This window comes from Meriones unguiculatus, chromosome 2 (genome assembly GCF_030254825.1).
Source record: "Meriones unguiculatus strain TT.TT164.6M chromosome 2, Bangor_MerUng_6.1, whole genome shotgun sequence".
Classification (NCBI taxonomy): domain Eukaryota; kingdom Metazoa; phylum Chordata; class Mammalia; order Rodentia; family Muridae; genus Meriones; species Meriones unguiculatus.
In genome coordinates this window covers 64,110,212-64,125,318 of record NC_083350.1, presented here as the reverse complement: position 1 = coordinate 64,125,318, position 15,107 = coordinate 64,110,212, and the positions used below count along the sequence as shown (strand labels likewise).

General features: G+C 39.8%; 1 protein-coding gene across 12 annotated transcripts in view; it reads left to right on the top strand.

The window, feature by feature from the left end:
* The first annotated feature begins 4,798 nt into the window (after nucleotides 1-4,798).
* The window catches only part of Dtna (dystrobrevin alpha), a 358,988-nt gene continuing 348,679 nt past the window's right edge, over nucleotides 4,799-15,107 (top strand). For 3 of the 12 annotated variants that reach the window (XM_060377611.1, XM_060377610.1, XM_060377606.1), the window contains exon 1: nucleotides 4,800-5,045. The gene's annotated coding sequence lies outside the window, so the exon portion shown is untranslated. Of the gene's footprint in view, nucleotides 5,046-15,107 lie in introns of all 12 variants that reach the window. The other 9 variants (XM_060377614.1, XM_060377616.1, XM_060377615.1 and 6 more) reach the window with 5 other exon arrangements.

Genomic DNA, 15,107 nt, shown 5'->3' with positions numbered 1-15,107 from the left:
AAATAAACTCTCCCTGGAATATGTGCACGCTGGCATAATGTCATTGAGAGAAGTGAGCCACCATGATGTGTATTTAATAAATTGCTATTATAAGATAGAACTATAGCTATTTAAAATGGCAACTTTTTTATAATAACACCAAGAAATAAAAATGCGCAACCACAAACATCTGTATTTAAGGTCCCCTCCCCCCTTGCCCAAATATACTGAAATCTCAGGAGAATGCCAGAGAAGTAAATAGTAAGCTTCCTGAAGTGGTGGTTGGAAAGATCGATGAAGGAGAGACCCTGGCTGAGCCGGTTACTAGATGCCAACAATAACAGCTGAACAGTGAGAGGCTGCCCATGAATAGAAACCATCATTATCTAAGAGAAAAGAGCCTAGGTGGTGAAAGCAAGCCTGAAGCACTGTCCTCTTAGCTGAGATTTCCCTTTGTATGATCTCAGTTACCAGAAGTCAGTCATGACTGTACAATTCCAGAAAACAACAGTTCACAAGGTTTAAATTACATGCCATGGAAAGCAGCTTAACAAAACATTATACAACCTGACTCGAGCCTGCCCAGAAGGTGAAATACCGTGCTGTATCAATCCTGTGTGGACTATCCACTCATCAATCACGTGGTAGCCTTCTTGGATTCCTAACTCGTTGAGGAGGCATTTCTGTTAATAACCTTCAAGTAATAACACATTTTGCTTTATACATGCGCCAAACTACAAAAATAGACTGCTAACTCAGATATGCCAAAGAGAAGTCCTAAACTGTGTGTTATAAGCGAAAAGAAGAGTGTCAGTGGTTAAGTCTGTAAGGTACAGGAGTAAAGGCATAGTGTCTATATGTCTCAGTACACTTTAGTCTCACGTATGTATTAGGGGTCTTGGAGGGTGCAAGTAAGAGCAATAAGGGGTCAGTCTGGTGCTTTAGAACTGACTGCCTTGCTGACTGCACCATGTCTCATTGTGGAGTTTTGTTCAGAAAACATACAGTAACTTTATGTACCTACGCATCTTGAAGTGACACAAACAAAGACAGAAGGATACCCTCGCTGTTTATTAACATGACAATATGTGCTCCATGATTATGAATGCTTAAGGCATGATTCATACACTTGGGTGGTGTGTCAGAATATAATGCCCTGAGTCTTATGAATTCCATAATGGGGGTTTCTTAAGAAGTAAGGGAACAGCTAAAGGTGGCTGAACATTTTGGGAGTTGGAAAGAAATCAGAGCACCTGTTGAAAGAGGCTGAACCATTTTTAAAATACAGAAAGACAATGTCAGTCTTCAGAAATACATTAGAAACCCACCTTGGCCTCAGATTTTTGAATCTCACACACGTGGACAAAAGCCCTATAAATTTATGAAACCACAGTCCAGTTGGCTTATGTCCTGGGTTTCTGTTAAGGAGAGATTTGAGATCTATCCAGTCAGTAGCCTGGAAGAATAGAATTTGTGTTGTAGTCTTCACTCAAACAGCATGAGAGCTCCTAACTATGTCTCTGTACATTTTAAGTCTTCTGAAATTATCTTCTTGTCATGTGAGTCTGAAAATAGTCCAAAACTATTAATTCTGTATGCCTACGATTGATTAGATCGCAGATAATAATTACAAGTAATATAAGATACCTACTACATAACAGCATATATCAAATAAGCAGGAATGTTCACCAAGCTTTGCTGGGACATATATATATATATATATATATATATATGCATATATACATATATATATAATTTACTTTTTCCCTGGTAAATATAACCAAAAATGATACTTATGAGCACTGTTTCTAGCCACATTAAAAACGCTGCCCTAGGACTGAAGATCTGGCTCAGCAGCTAGAGAACTCTGCTCTTTCAGGTTCAGTTCCCAGCACTCATTATGTTGCAGCTTGCAACCAGCCATGGCTTTCTTGGGCATCCGCATACATGCACACACAAAGATATACACAAATAAAAATAAATCTTAGAAATATTTCTCCAATGCACAGATAAAAAGAGAGAGAATTTCCGTATTCCTTACAAGCCAAGCCCACAGCGGTGATATCTGCTTCAACTTCAAGTCTCAGGAAAGACATCCAAAAAGCCACCAGGAAAGTCTGAAACTTTTTAAAAATATAGAATTACATTGCTTTGCTTTAAATTTGATAGCCCACCTCTTGATTTTCCACTTTCATGTACTTTGGGCTTTGGGATCCCTATTTTTTCTCCATGAATCTTAATATTAACATTTATTCCATAAAAATCTAGTAACAAATTTTATTGTAAACAGTATGTATTAAATTTTCAGCAAATTAGACCTTTGACATCTTAACTTTTTGTGAAGCAAAAATTATATTTTTATTTTTTATAATTTATTCACTTTATATCCCGATTGCAGCTCCCTGTATAGACTCCTCCTGGTCTCAGCTTCCCCCTCTCTTCCCCCCTGTCTCCTGCCTCTACTCCACAGAAAGAGAGATTCCTCCTCTCATAGCATCTGACCCTAGCCTATCAAGTCTCATCAGCAATGCCTGCAACCTCTTCCTCTGTGGCCTAGCCAGGCTCTTTGCTGAGGGGAAGTGATCAAAGAACAGAGTCCATGTCTGAGACTGTCCCTGTTCCCCTTACTAAAGAACCCACATGAAGACAGAGCTGCTTTTAAATCATTTCTATATTGTCAATAAAACATTTGTAATGTTGCCTAGAACTTTCAAAATTTTATTTATTTATCTACTTCACATCCCTATGGCTTTGCCTTGATTTCCACTGTCATTCTTCCTATTACACCTCCCTGTTAGATCTGCCTACTCTTCTAGAGCATTTTCTACTTCACCTTGATCTTTCAACATTTTAAATCATACAGGGAGGTCTCTTCATGGGTAGCCTTGCCAGCAAATTCCCGAGAGATTATAAAGCAAACAAAAAAGTGGTTTGAGGAAAGCAAGAAACTCTACAATCTCCTGAATTTATTGTTTATGCATCAAAATTTACAAAACATTTACATTCAATAAAACATGTTCTTCTGTTTTTATTTTTTGAGATTACAACATAATTATTTACCTGGGCCCCATAATTATAAACCTTATACCCCTCCTTGCTCTCTTTTTAACACATGCCCTTTCTTTTCATTAATTGTCGTTACACACATACATAACATTTATATATATATAAATATATATACATATATATATATTCCTAAATACAACCTGGTCAGTCTGTGTAGTTTTATGTGCATGGATGTCTTCAGAGCTGGCCATTTGCTATTCGATAACCAGTTGGTGTGCTCTGGGGAAGACTATTCCACTCTTCCTTCATATAGCTCGGATTCTTCTCTCCACCTTTACACCAACTTCTCTTCTACTTCCTTCACAAAGCCACTCTCTCACTCACCACTTTTCCCTTTGGATTACGAGAAATCCGTTTTGCTACTCAGTTTTTGTATCCTCACCTGAATAGACATAAGTAAATGTGCTTTTCCTGGGGACTTTTACAATGATAAAACTTGCTGCTTGTGTGAGCCTGGTTCCTGCACAGAGGGATATCATCGAGGTGAAACATGCTCCTTTGGCTATTTAGAAGGCAGGTCTTAACTGACAAACATGGGACACAGAAGAGTGACAGGACTGAAACAGGAAACAGACGTCATCAAGTGAAAGGAGAAACTTCATTTTGTGCTATTTGTGATGAATCATAATACTCAAAATAATGAAGCCTGTCATCTCCAGTCAGTCAGCATATGTATGGTAGTTTTAGCTGGTGGAGGAGAGTTTCCATGCGCTGAACTTCTTCATCTACATCAAACAGAGCACAGCTCCCCATATATGCCAGGCATTAAAAGGGTTGGAGTGAAATACAATTCTGAAATTGGTGACTACTTCAAATGCATTGACTAAAATTGCTTGAAATTGCTATCTAGGTAATTTCAAAATGCAAATGAGCATAGAAGCACACATACAAAAGAAATTAAATTATATATAAATATAAAACTGGAGATGTATGCAAATACAAAAAGATTATATGCTATCAGGTATACAGTAAAATGAATTTCCAATTTCAGTTGATAGAAAACAAAAAAACAATATTTTCAGTAGCCAGTCTTCTAGGAACTGATTATGATGAATAAGGAATCTTTGGTGGGTGTGTAATTAATATTTATAGTGAAATATTGACTTGTGTGTGCTTACATAGGTTATGTGATCTTACCTACGCCTCCCTGTCTCTGAAGTGTCAATACTATTTGCCTTCTCAGCCACCTCCTCTGCAAAGATGCTCTGTAAATAAATGAGGTAATGCTTGGGAAATCTTTGCAGCTTGGGATAGAACACACACATATAAGACACGCTTGCTGTTTCATATTCAAGCCTGGCGTGTCCTTGCTTCTATTTTAAATGGAAATTGCATTGTTTGACTCCCTGGGTTTGGATCAAAATCTGGGTCAATATAAAAGGACCGTTATTTTTAATTTTAATACCGACGCTGTTTCAAAATCCTGCACGTGAGGGTAGACAACTGTAGGAAATAAACAAAGCACATAAATCAAGCTTTGAAAGAGAAAAAAAATCTTCATCTGGAAGGATTCTCTCTCTCTCTCTCTCTCTCTCTCTCTCTCTCTCTCTCTCTCTCTCTCTCTCTCTCTCTCTCTCTCTCTTTCAATGAGGAGTGTAAACACTGTATTTCCCAGGAGAAATATTTGGGTCCAGAGATGAGGCTAGTGCCACACAGTGTGAGTGCGTGCACGCGCAGGGGTGTGCACGCGGGTGTGTGTGTGTGTGTGTGTGTGTGTGTGTGTGTGTGTGCTGTGCGTGCGCGTCCGTGGAGAGGGGCGGGGGAGGCGGATGAGGAGGATGAGATCATAGCTTCAGGATCCTCAGGAAACCCTGGTACAGGCAGCAGCCAGCCTCCTCCGTGCCCACATGACCCACAACTCTGGCAGCGGACCCGGCACTTCCAACATCACTAAATAATCAGAGACCGGCTCCCACTCGGGGCCCACACCTCCCTGCGGACAATGAACACCTTCTAAGAGTTTGGCGAGTGGGTGACCCAGGCGCCCGTCCACTGGCAAGGTGTGTGTGCACGTTGACTGCTTCCTTGACGGCTCCGGGTGGGGGGAGAGCTCGGGGGTTCAGGGGGTCGGGGTGCGCGGCTAGGAGCGGGCGCGGGGACTGGGCTGTGGCGCTGTCCCTCCCCGGGAGCCGCGGAGCCCTGGAGGCGCCAGGACGCGCGGCCGCCTCTGCGCAGGGACCCGGGCGCCCTGGCAAGGGCAGGTGCCGGGCGAAGTCTGGAGCCGCGGAGGTGGCGAAGGGCTGCGCCCCGGCGCCCACTCGCGGGGTTCCCACCTGTGCGCCCGCGCCCGGCGTGTGCGGGGTACCGGGACTGCGGCGGCGCCTCCCCGGGCGGCGGGGCGGCGCCTTGGGCCCGCGGGGCGGCGGCGGCTGCGGTGGGATGCGCGTGGCAGGTGGATTTCCCCCCTACGCCGCCGCAGCCCACCCGGAGCCAGCGCTGCCCGCGGCTCCCCGCGCCGGCTCCCCGGGATGAGCTGTTCCGTCGGGATGTGCCCTCGGGGTCGCTGTCGTCCGTGGGCTGAGACGCGGGGAGGCGGCGTGGCCAGCCCCTGCCGGGGACAGCGCTGGGCTGGGGAAGTCTGGCTGAGAGGGGGGAGGCCGGGGTTGACCGGGAAACCCGCGAGCCGCCGGTCTCTCCCGCGGCGCCGTGGGGCGGGCTTTGCAGTGCGGCGCGGGGCCGCGCGGAGCGCTAGGCACGAGTGGGCAGTGGGGGCTGCGGGGGCTCCCCGCCTGCCTCCAGCCTTGTTAGCCTGTTGCCCACTTTGGAGTTCTGGGCTGGACAGAGGGCTGCTGGGAGGTTCGTTCTGGTACCCAAAGTGGGAGGCAGAGACAGGACTCTCTTGAGTGCCCAAAGCCAAACAGAGGAGACAGGCTGGCAAAGGCATGCTGGGATGCAGAGGGATCATTAGAGCTTGACCTTATAATTCTGCTCTTGGATGGACTTGGGTCTTGGTGGTTTGGGGAAGATCAGGGTGGAACTTGTGGCCTGGGGCGGAATGTTCGCTAGCAATAGATGATAGAGACCAATGGGTGCGTTCTTGCTTCCAAAACAGAGCTTTTGAGTTGAGTCTTACATTACAAGCCCTCCTTTTCCTTCTCATCACTACTAGTGTTCACTGTGGTTTTGTGTCTTTTTTACGTAAATGCCTATATTTTTGCAGTATATATGTAGTATGTGAAGTTGATATTATTATTGCTGTTGTGGTTATTTTATAGTTCGCTTATTTCCGTGTCTTCACGTAAACAGCCTGGTGTTATTCAGTTTATCACTTTTCTTAGTTCCTCCACTGGTATAAGAGGTAGGCAATATTATAGCAGTCTATTTTTTTTGTTTGTTTGTTTTTGTTTTTATTTCCACAAAGGATATAGAGGCAAAATAGGTGTCCTGGGGTTGTATCACTGTTACCTGTTGGGACCCATCCAAGCTTTGGGGGGAATGCTCAGTGATCGAAAACTTCCTGAAGATGGACCCCTTCCTTGGCTACACTCAGGATAACTGATTCTTTTAACTAATCTTACTGCCACGATTACAGCAAATATCCACTGGACAGTTTACTTTTGACACAGTTCACCAAGTTTCGTAGAATTGTTACAGATCAATGCAGAATGTTAACAACAAGATTGAAATTCAGCAGTTAATTAATATCTATCGGTGACATAACTCATCAAGTAGGTGGCTCAAGCGACGTGTTTACAATTAACGGCAAGCCTCCTGAGCCATCAGTCTATTTGTTTAAAGAATAGATTTTCTATACTTGATCTTCTTGTTCATGATTTTCTTCAGAATGCCATTTTCATTTTGCAGAATTTTTAATAAGTTTCATTATCTTTAATGCAATCAATCTGACAGGGGTTTGGGCAGCCAAGTAAAAGGCTTATGCAGTTCTCTTTCAAGTGTCACTGATAAAAGGACACGCTGTATTCTGAGGGCACTTACGGGTATCCTGTCTTTTAACCAGTTGTCTGTACTGTCTACATAATTATGTAGAAGTGAAGACCAAAACCAAGTTTTATCATTAGTTCTAAACCTACATACTCTTAAGCATGTCCACTTGCTTGGAATGAACCATGATGAAAAGCAAGGTCTCTGTGGGCTCAACTCCTCTTCATGTGCTCAGAGGATAATTCTTCATTTGAGCTTATCACACAGGTTTTTATAAGATACACTTTGGGGGACAGATGTCTCTTGTAAGTCTTCATCTGTTACTTTAAAAGTAAATTTAATTGCTTCTTCACATAACAAGTTTCTAACTTATTTTGACATTCATGGATTGCCTTTCATTCTTGCCTTTCACTTGAATTAAATTCAGTTTGCATAATTTTAAACTCACACTTTCAAAATTTATAAGGCAAAGAGCCTAAGAGCCAACTGAATTCTATGATCATGAAAACGAGACTTGTAGACGTGAGATCCAGCCCAGCTCTCTGCTGGCTGGCACTCCTGTCCCGGCACAGCCCTGGATTGTGTCGACAGGTTTATTGGTGAACACTAGCACCTAACATTGTGGTCAGAGCACTGCATGCCACCGGGAACAAATGTTCTGATGTTGAACTCGAAGTTTCTTTTTTTAAACATTTTTTTCCTCGCAAAATACATCCTGATTATGGTTTTCGTCCTACTCCTCCAAGTTTCTCTCCACCTCCCTTTCCATCCAGATCTACCCTCTTTCTGTTTCTCATTAGAAAGCAAACAGGCTTCAAGGATATAACAATAAAATATAGTAAGAGAAAAAAGCTAACGCATCAGAATGGGACAAAGCAAACAAACAGTTGGGAAAGGGCTCAAGAAAAGGCGCGAGAAACGATGCAGGGCTCTGCTTTGTTGTTGGCACACGAGGTATCCCATAAAAACGCTAAACAAGAAGTCATAATATGTGCACAAAGGACCCGTAAGGTAAAAGAAAAGCAAAGTAAAATAAAATAAAATTAAATGTCAATGAAAAATAGTTTTTAAAACAGTCCTGACATGATAGTATGAGATCTTCAAAATCTTTATATAAAATGTTGATTGTTTTGAAAGGCACAAAATCCCCTGATGCGTATCAGTGTCTTTTTATAACTGATTCAAAAATGTTCCAGTTTTCTGGCTTCTGATACTTATTTTAGAGACGCGTTCTCCTGCTACTTTCATCTAAGGTTGGGCTCTGACCTGGCTCCCATTCAATGTCCCACCCCTCTGATTTGTATTACCTGTGGTGGGGAGGGGAGCGCATTCTGTGCCAGATGCTGGGCAAGGAGCAGGGAGTGGGCACTGAACATTGGGAGAAACGGGTTGATGTGTGAGCACTGGCCCTTCAGAGGAGCAGCTTTTGAAAAGCCACTGGGGGGAAAAAAATAAAGGATCTTGTTAAATAAATGATTTTCTTCAAGTTGAGGTGCTTACTGAGTTACAGTGTGTGTTCGAAAATTCCTGGATAGGTCCTGGAAGTCAAAATAGGACCCAGGAATAAATGTGAAATGACAGTATTTGTAGAGAAGTGGTGTGCCAAGTGTTGATCAAGTCCAGTTTTCTTCCGCAGCTGCTTGCAGAGCAAGTTTCTGAATCATTTTCTGAGTCAGAGACATGCGTTTTCCTCTGGTTGTCATTTAACCTTTCCTTTCATTCTCTCCTGTGGAAATGGAGAGGGACTGCAGAACTCCTGTTACTTTTCAAAGCACATGGAGAAATTGCTGCCCTTACTTGTTTATTTCAGCATTCCCCAAAATCTATGTAGGTTTAATCAACAGCAGGCATTTCCTTACCTTGCAGAAACAACTGCTCTCAAACTAAATGGTGGTTTTATTTTTTTGGTTGTGGTTAAGGTCACAAAATGTCTCAAATAGAATTTTAATTGATTCATCACTTAGTTCCTAAGATTTGCTGAAATGCCCAAGGGCGGTATGGAGGTTTCAGAGTCAGAGAGAGAAAGAGAGAGAGAATATGCAACTGTGTGTTAAAGCAGCAACACTGACAACATTTATTGAACATTTTCTGTAAGATGAATATCATCCTATGGGCTCTGTGTAAATTAATTAATGTTCACTTCACAGAATAGCCATGTAATGTTTGTATCTATTGTAAAGCTCTGTCTTCCTTCATTTAAAGAGAAGGCTGAAGCATAAGAATAGTCATAACTACATTCAAAGAGTTAGTCATAAGCTGTACCTTTACATTTGAGTATGGAGGTTCCAGGGTAAATTTCCATTAGTACTGAGGAACATGACTCCTCTGAATTTGTTCTATTTTCTTTAATAAAATTGGATAAAAAAAAAATCCCAATGCTTTTTATGTCAGCACATTTTGCCCCATATTTTACCAGATAAATATGAAATATGTACAAATATATTATACATATAATATATATACAAATATATTATAATATATATATACAAATATATATATAGTGTGTGTGTGTGTGTGTGTAAATGCCTGGAAAAGGAGGAATGAGTGCTAGAATGTGAAAAACTTCCTATTTTATATTCTGTATATGTTTAAATTTAAAACATGACCACTTGAGTACTGGAAACACTGATATTCTCAAAGTTAAAAGTACGACATTTTGCATTTCAAATTATTCAAGAAAAACTTACAGTAGCTAGAGCCTCTATGACTGAGAGTAAACTCAGACTTTGCAATCACCTGTACCATTTTCCCCAATGTCTGTCTGACTGGGTACTGCAGACTATAGAGTACAATGTAAAATTCCCATTAAATTATTTTGATACAATGAAAATGATCTTGTTAATTTTTACACTGATTTTTTTTGACATAAATCAATGTAATTGTTGTGGTAAGAAAGTAGAGAAAATTCCAAATAAGGTTAACCTAATTCTGTGGAACATATCATTAACAAAAAGAAATGATAATTGGCTAAACATGGTAATGCAATCAAAGTTCTTTGCTTGGCTCTAATGATAAATTTACTGAATGTTGCTGAGCAGCTGATATGATGAATATCAAGCATGAGTTCATGCATGGTGAGCATGTGTAGTGTTTTTGTCTCTTCTTTGAAGTTCTTGGAAATGCTGAAGGTAGCAGTCATATTTTCCATGACTTATGTATCCCTTGGAAGCCTGTGATATATTGTCTCTTTTTGCACTCTGCTTATACAAAGCCTGGTACTATTCAGTAATTATGGTTCTCATTTATTTAAAATAAGTATATTTATCGTAAATAATTTATTCACTATAAATAAAAATATATAAGGCTTGATATTTCTCATTTGACTTGCTTTTCATATGTGTGTCTTGGAATAAACAATGCTAAGGAAAACACTGATGAATAATGCATTAAATGGAATTTACAATTTAATGCTATAGTGCAGTGTCCTGTTATAGTGTTTTTTTTCTATCAAATAAAAATAATTAGCACAGTTATGTTGTGGGAATAACCACAAAATCTCAGTGATTGAAAAAAAACGACAAAGGCTTTTTTCTTACTAATGCTATAACACATACTGGTCAAAGAGAGATTCTATCCTGAATCTTCCTCATTCAAGTATACCCGAATATTATTATCTTTTATAATGGCACACAAAATTATATTTAAACACTACCAGTTGTCAAAGTCTTTCACCAGAAACTGGTACTCAGCAATTCTTATATTTCATTGGCCAAAAAAGTCATGTGACCATATCTAACCCACCCCCAACCCCTAAAAGTGCAATTTTACCATTTCCTTGTTGAAACAAAACAAAACCTGAATATAATGAGTGCCACATAAAGTTACTGAGTTTCCTTCGTCTAGTGTTATTTACTATTAAAGGAAAAGTAGACTTATTTGCATCTGTGTTTTGGAACTTAGCAACTGGGGTATTTCTTACATAAAACCTCAATGAGAAAGTCAGAGGGTAAACAAATTGTGAAATCTGTGCTGCCATTGTTTTCCAGCAGGAGTTGCCTTTTGTCGGGGAATGATGATAGAAACTGTATTTTGAGTGAATACATCAAATGACCTATCTGACATTGCAGGCTAAGGAGCAATAAGTGACTGTACAGAATATCAAGCCTGGATCTACTGATCTTCTTTGATTGTACCAATATTATATAGAAATAAAAACAGCTATGTGTGTATGTAACCACTTCACCAGTATGGAGAAACTAGTTTCACTACTATGTACTAGATATAAAAAGAAATACATTTCCTGTTCCCCTTACTAGGGAACGCACTTGGATACTGAGCTGCCATGGGCTCTATCCGAGCAGAGGTTCTAGGATATATCCATGAATGGTCATTGGTTGGAGTATCAGTCTCAGAAAAGACTCCTGTGCCCAAATATTTTGGTTCTATTGCCCTCCTTATGGAGCTCCTGTCCTCTCCAGGTCATACTAACTCCCCCTTCTTTCATGAGATTCCCTGCACTCTGCCCAAGGTATGGTTATGAGTCTCAGCATCTACTTTGATACACTGCTAGGTAGAGTCTTTCAGAGGCCCTGTACGGTAAGCTCCTGTCCTGTTTCTTGTTTTCTCCTTCTTCCAATGTCCATCCCATTTGTCTTTCTAAGTGAGGGTCCCAGGGTCCTCCTTCTTGTTTCCAGGCCACCAAGCAGGACATTGCAACCAGTCCTAAAAGAGACCTGATAAGCTAGGGTCAGATGGAAGGGGAGGAGGCCCTCCCTATTGGTGGACTTAGAGAGGGGTATGGGAGGAGATGAGGGAGGGAGTGTGGGATTGGGAGGGAATGAAGGAGGGGGCTACAGCTGGGATACCAGGTATCCATTAATAACAAAATGTAATTAATGTAAAAAAATAAAAATTTAATTAAAAAAGGAATACATTTAAAACCCCAATTAATACTGTGATTGTACTCTTTATTGACAGATATAACTTGCATAGTTAGAATATGACCAATTTACATTTCAGGTTAAGCTTTTTATTTTAAGATAATTCAGCATGTGCAGCTGTAAGGAGTGATAGAAAAATAACCCATTGCCCCATTGCCTGTCTCTCAGTCTTTCAACATCTGGCAACAACTTGCAAAACCATAACACTACATTACAGCATAATTCTGACATTGATATAATGACAAACAGATTTCATCACCATGTGGCCTACTCATGCTGTGCTTTCATGGCCATAGCAACTTTACTCCAGTTCTCTTCCTTTCCTAGTTCCTTGAAGTGAATGACTTATTTCCCACTTCTACAGTTTTGTCATTTCAGGAATGCAATATAAATGGAATTGCACCATATGTAAATTCAGGGTTTGCTTGTACTCACTATATGTTTGCCTGTGTAGATGAATATGTCCCTAAAACCTTTCTAACTTTTATGGATAAGAAGTATTTTGTGGTATGTGTGGTGACATAGTTTGTTTAGGCATTCAAATATAAAAAATACAGATTTTTCTCAGTATTTTACTACTAAGATAAAAACTACTCTAATTACCCAAATATATATTTGGTCTGAATGCAGGTGTTATTTGGGGAGGATGAAATGCCAGGAAATGTCTGTATGTTTGTATTTAAAACTGTCAAAGTCTTCCAACAGCATAATGATGAATTTATACAGTTAAGAATAATGCATGAGGTACTGACTCTAAATCTTCACCAGAGTCCAACATCATTATGACTATGATAGCCATTCTGTTAGGTAGGTAGTGATATCTTCTTGTGGCCTGCAAGATACACTTTGTGGTGCTATTATTATTATTGGTGTCAGGAGAAAATTAGGTAAATAAATTAGTTGGGATGCTCTTTCTTCATTAATATTTTCTGAAACAAAATGTATGTAATTGTTATTCATTTAAAAATATTTAGAGCAAGTCTACTATTGGAGCCATTTTAGCAAGAGGGGGTGCTCTTCTATCAGAATTTAAATTATGAAATCAATCGTTTTAATACTTATGTGATGCTTGATATTGATGGTCAATTGATGGGATCTAGAATCACTGGAAAAAACAACCTATACATATCTGTGAAGAATTACCCAGATTAGGTTACCTGACATGGGGAGGATCTGCCTTCAGTGGGTGAGGTACAATCCTATTGGACTGAGGTCCTGCACTGCATCAAAAGGAGAGAGCCAGCCGAGCATTAGCATTCCTAGCTCTTCACTTCCTGGCTATGGATATAATGTAGAGCTGTCTTGACTGCCTGATGCAACGACTCCCATGGTCATGACAGATTACATCCTCAAACTGTGAGCCAAGACAACACCTTCTTTCTCAAGTTGCCTCTTCTCGGGTGTTTGACGGTAGCTGTGAGAAAAATGCAACCTACATCATATTCTGGGGCTGTCACAGGAAAACACTAACTCTCCATGCTAGGTAGTGCACGTGGGAGGTAGAGGCAGGTGGGCCTCTGGGTTCAAGGCCAGACTGATCTATAGATGGAGTTCCAGGACAGCCTGGACCATAGAGAGAAACACTGTCTCAAAAAGAAAGAAAGAAAGAAAGAGAGAGAGAGAGAGAGAGAGAGAGAGAGAGAGAAAGAAAGAAAGAAAGAAAGAAAGAAAGAAAGAAAGAAAGAAAGAAAGAAAGAAAGAAAGAAAGAAAGAAAGAAAGAAGGAAAAGAAAAATTATCACAGTTCAGGAGGCCCACATGCCAAGATGAAGTTGTTGGCATATTTTATTTGGTTGGTCTTGAGGTCTCTCATTTTGATTGGCAGATAGCTGCTTTTTCCTTACTGTTTCCTCACAAGAGCTTTTTCCTACACACATGCAGTCCGAGTCCTTTTGGTAAACACTGCTGTTCTCATGTGTTCATGTGTCACGTTGCATTAGGATCCTTCCTAGCAACTAAATATTAATAGAGCCACCTCTTCAGAGGGCGGACCTCTCCATACTGTCACATTCGGAAATGCTCAGAGTTAAGGGGTCATGGTGTAGATGGAGTCAGATGCTCAATCAGGCAGCATTATTCACAGTGCAATTCCAGTGTCCTTCATGCTGTGTTGGCTGTGGAAGTTTAAATTATTAAGGAATTTGTCCACTTTACTTAACATATCAAGTGTATTTGTATAAAATAATTCAAAGGTTTTTAATATTATTTTAAAATCAGCAGAGTCTCAAGCTATATCCTTTATCTAATTCCAAATGTAGTTAATTTGTGTTTTCTGTCTTTTTTTTTAGCAGTATGAGAAGTTGTTCCAATTTTATTTAAGTTGTAAAAGAACATACTTCTTCATTTACTATTCCCTGTTGTTTTTCAGCATGTTTTTGTTTCACTGATTTCTGTTTTTAAGATAATTTTTCATTTTTTTCTTTTCTTGAGTTTATAGTGTTCATATTTCATAATTCTGCTGAGTAAACACAAGTTAATACCTTTTTTTTCTTTCCTTTTTCTTTTGTTTTTTGAGACGGGGTTTCTCTGTATAGCCCGGGCTGTCCTGGACTCTATGTAGGGCAGATTGGCCTTGAACTCACAGAGATCTGCCTGCCTCTGCCTCCCTAGGTACTGGTATTAAAGGTGTGCACCACCACAACCAGCTAAGTTATTACTTTATAATTTTTCTACTTGTCAATTATATACATTTAGTGCTATACATTTCTTTACAGGATAGCTTCACATTTCTTTTCCTGTCCTCATTTTTGTATCTGCTGAAGTTGTTGCAGACTATTAAGCTCTTTATAGATAAACATGGTTGGATCATATTTTTTTTATTTTTGCTAGCTTATTTTTTTAGTTAATTTATCATGCCATTTATGTTTACTGTAAATATCCACCCAACAGTTACTAAATCTACTCTATTAGTTTCTGTCTGTTCTTTCTTTTTATTTTCTCTGGTGATTTTTCTACCATCCCACTGGCTATTAGGAAACTTAGAATTTCATTTTTCTTGTGTATAGTATTCAAAATATACAGCTTTTTATAATCCATTTTAGCAATTGTGCTAAGCATATTTATAGACTATTTTAATGTCTATTGCTATGATTTTTAAATTTGAGTAAAGCATAGAAGTCTCACATCCCTCTACATAGTATCTCATTTATGCTTACATTAACTATTTCCTTTGCATATATTTAACATATCAGGGAATGTCACAGTTTATGCTTCAACTATAAAATATCAGAAAGTTCAAGGAGATGGCAGAGTCCATCTTATTTAGCCATATTTTTGCTTGTCATGTTCTTTTTAATCATCA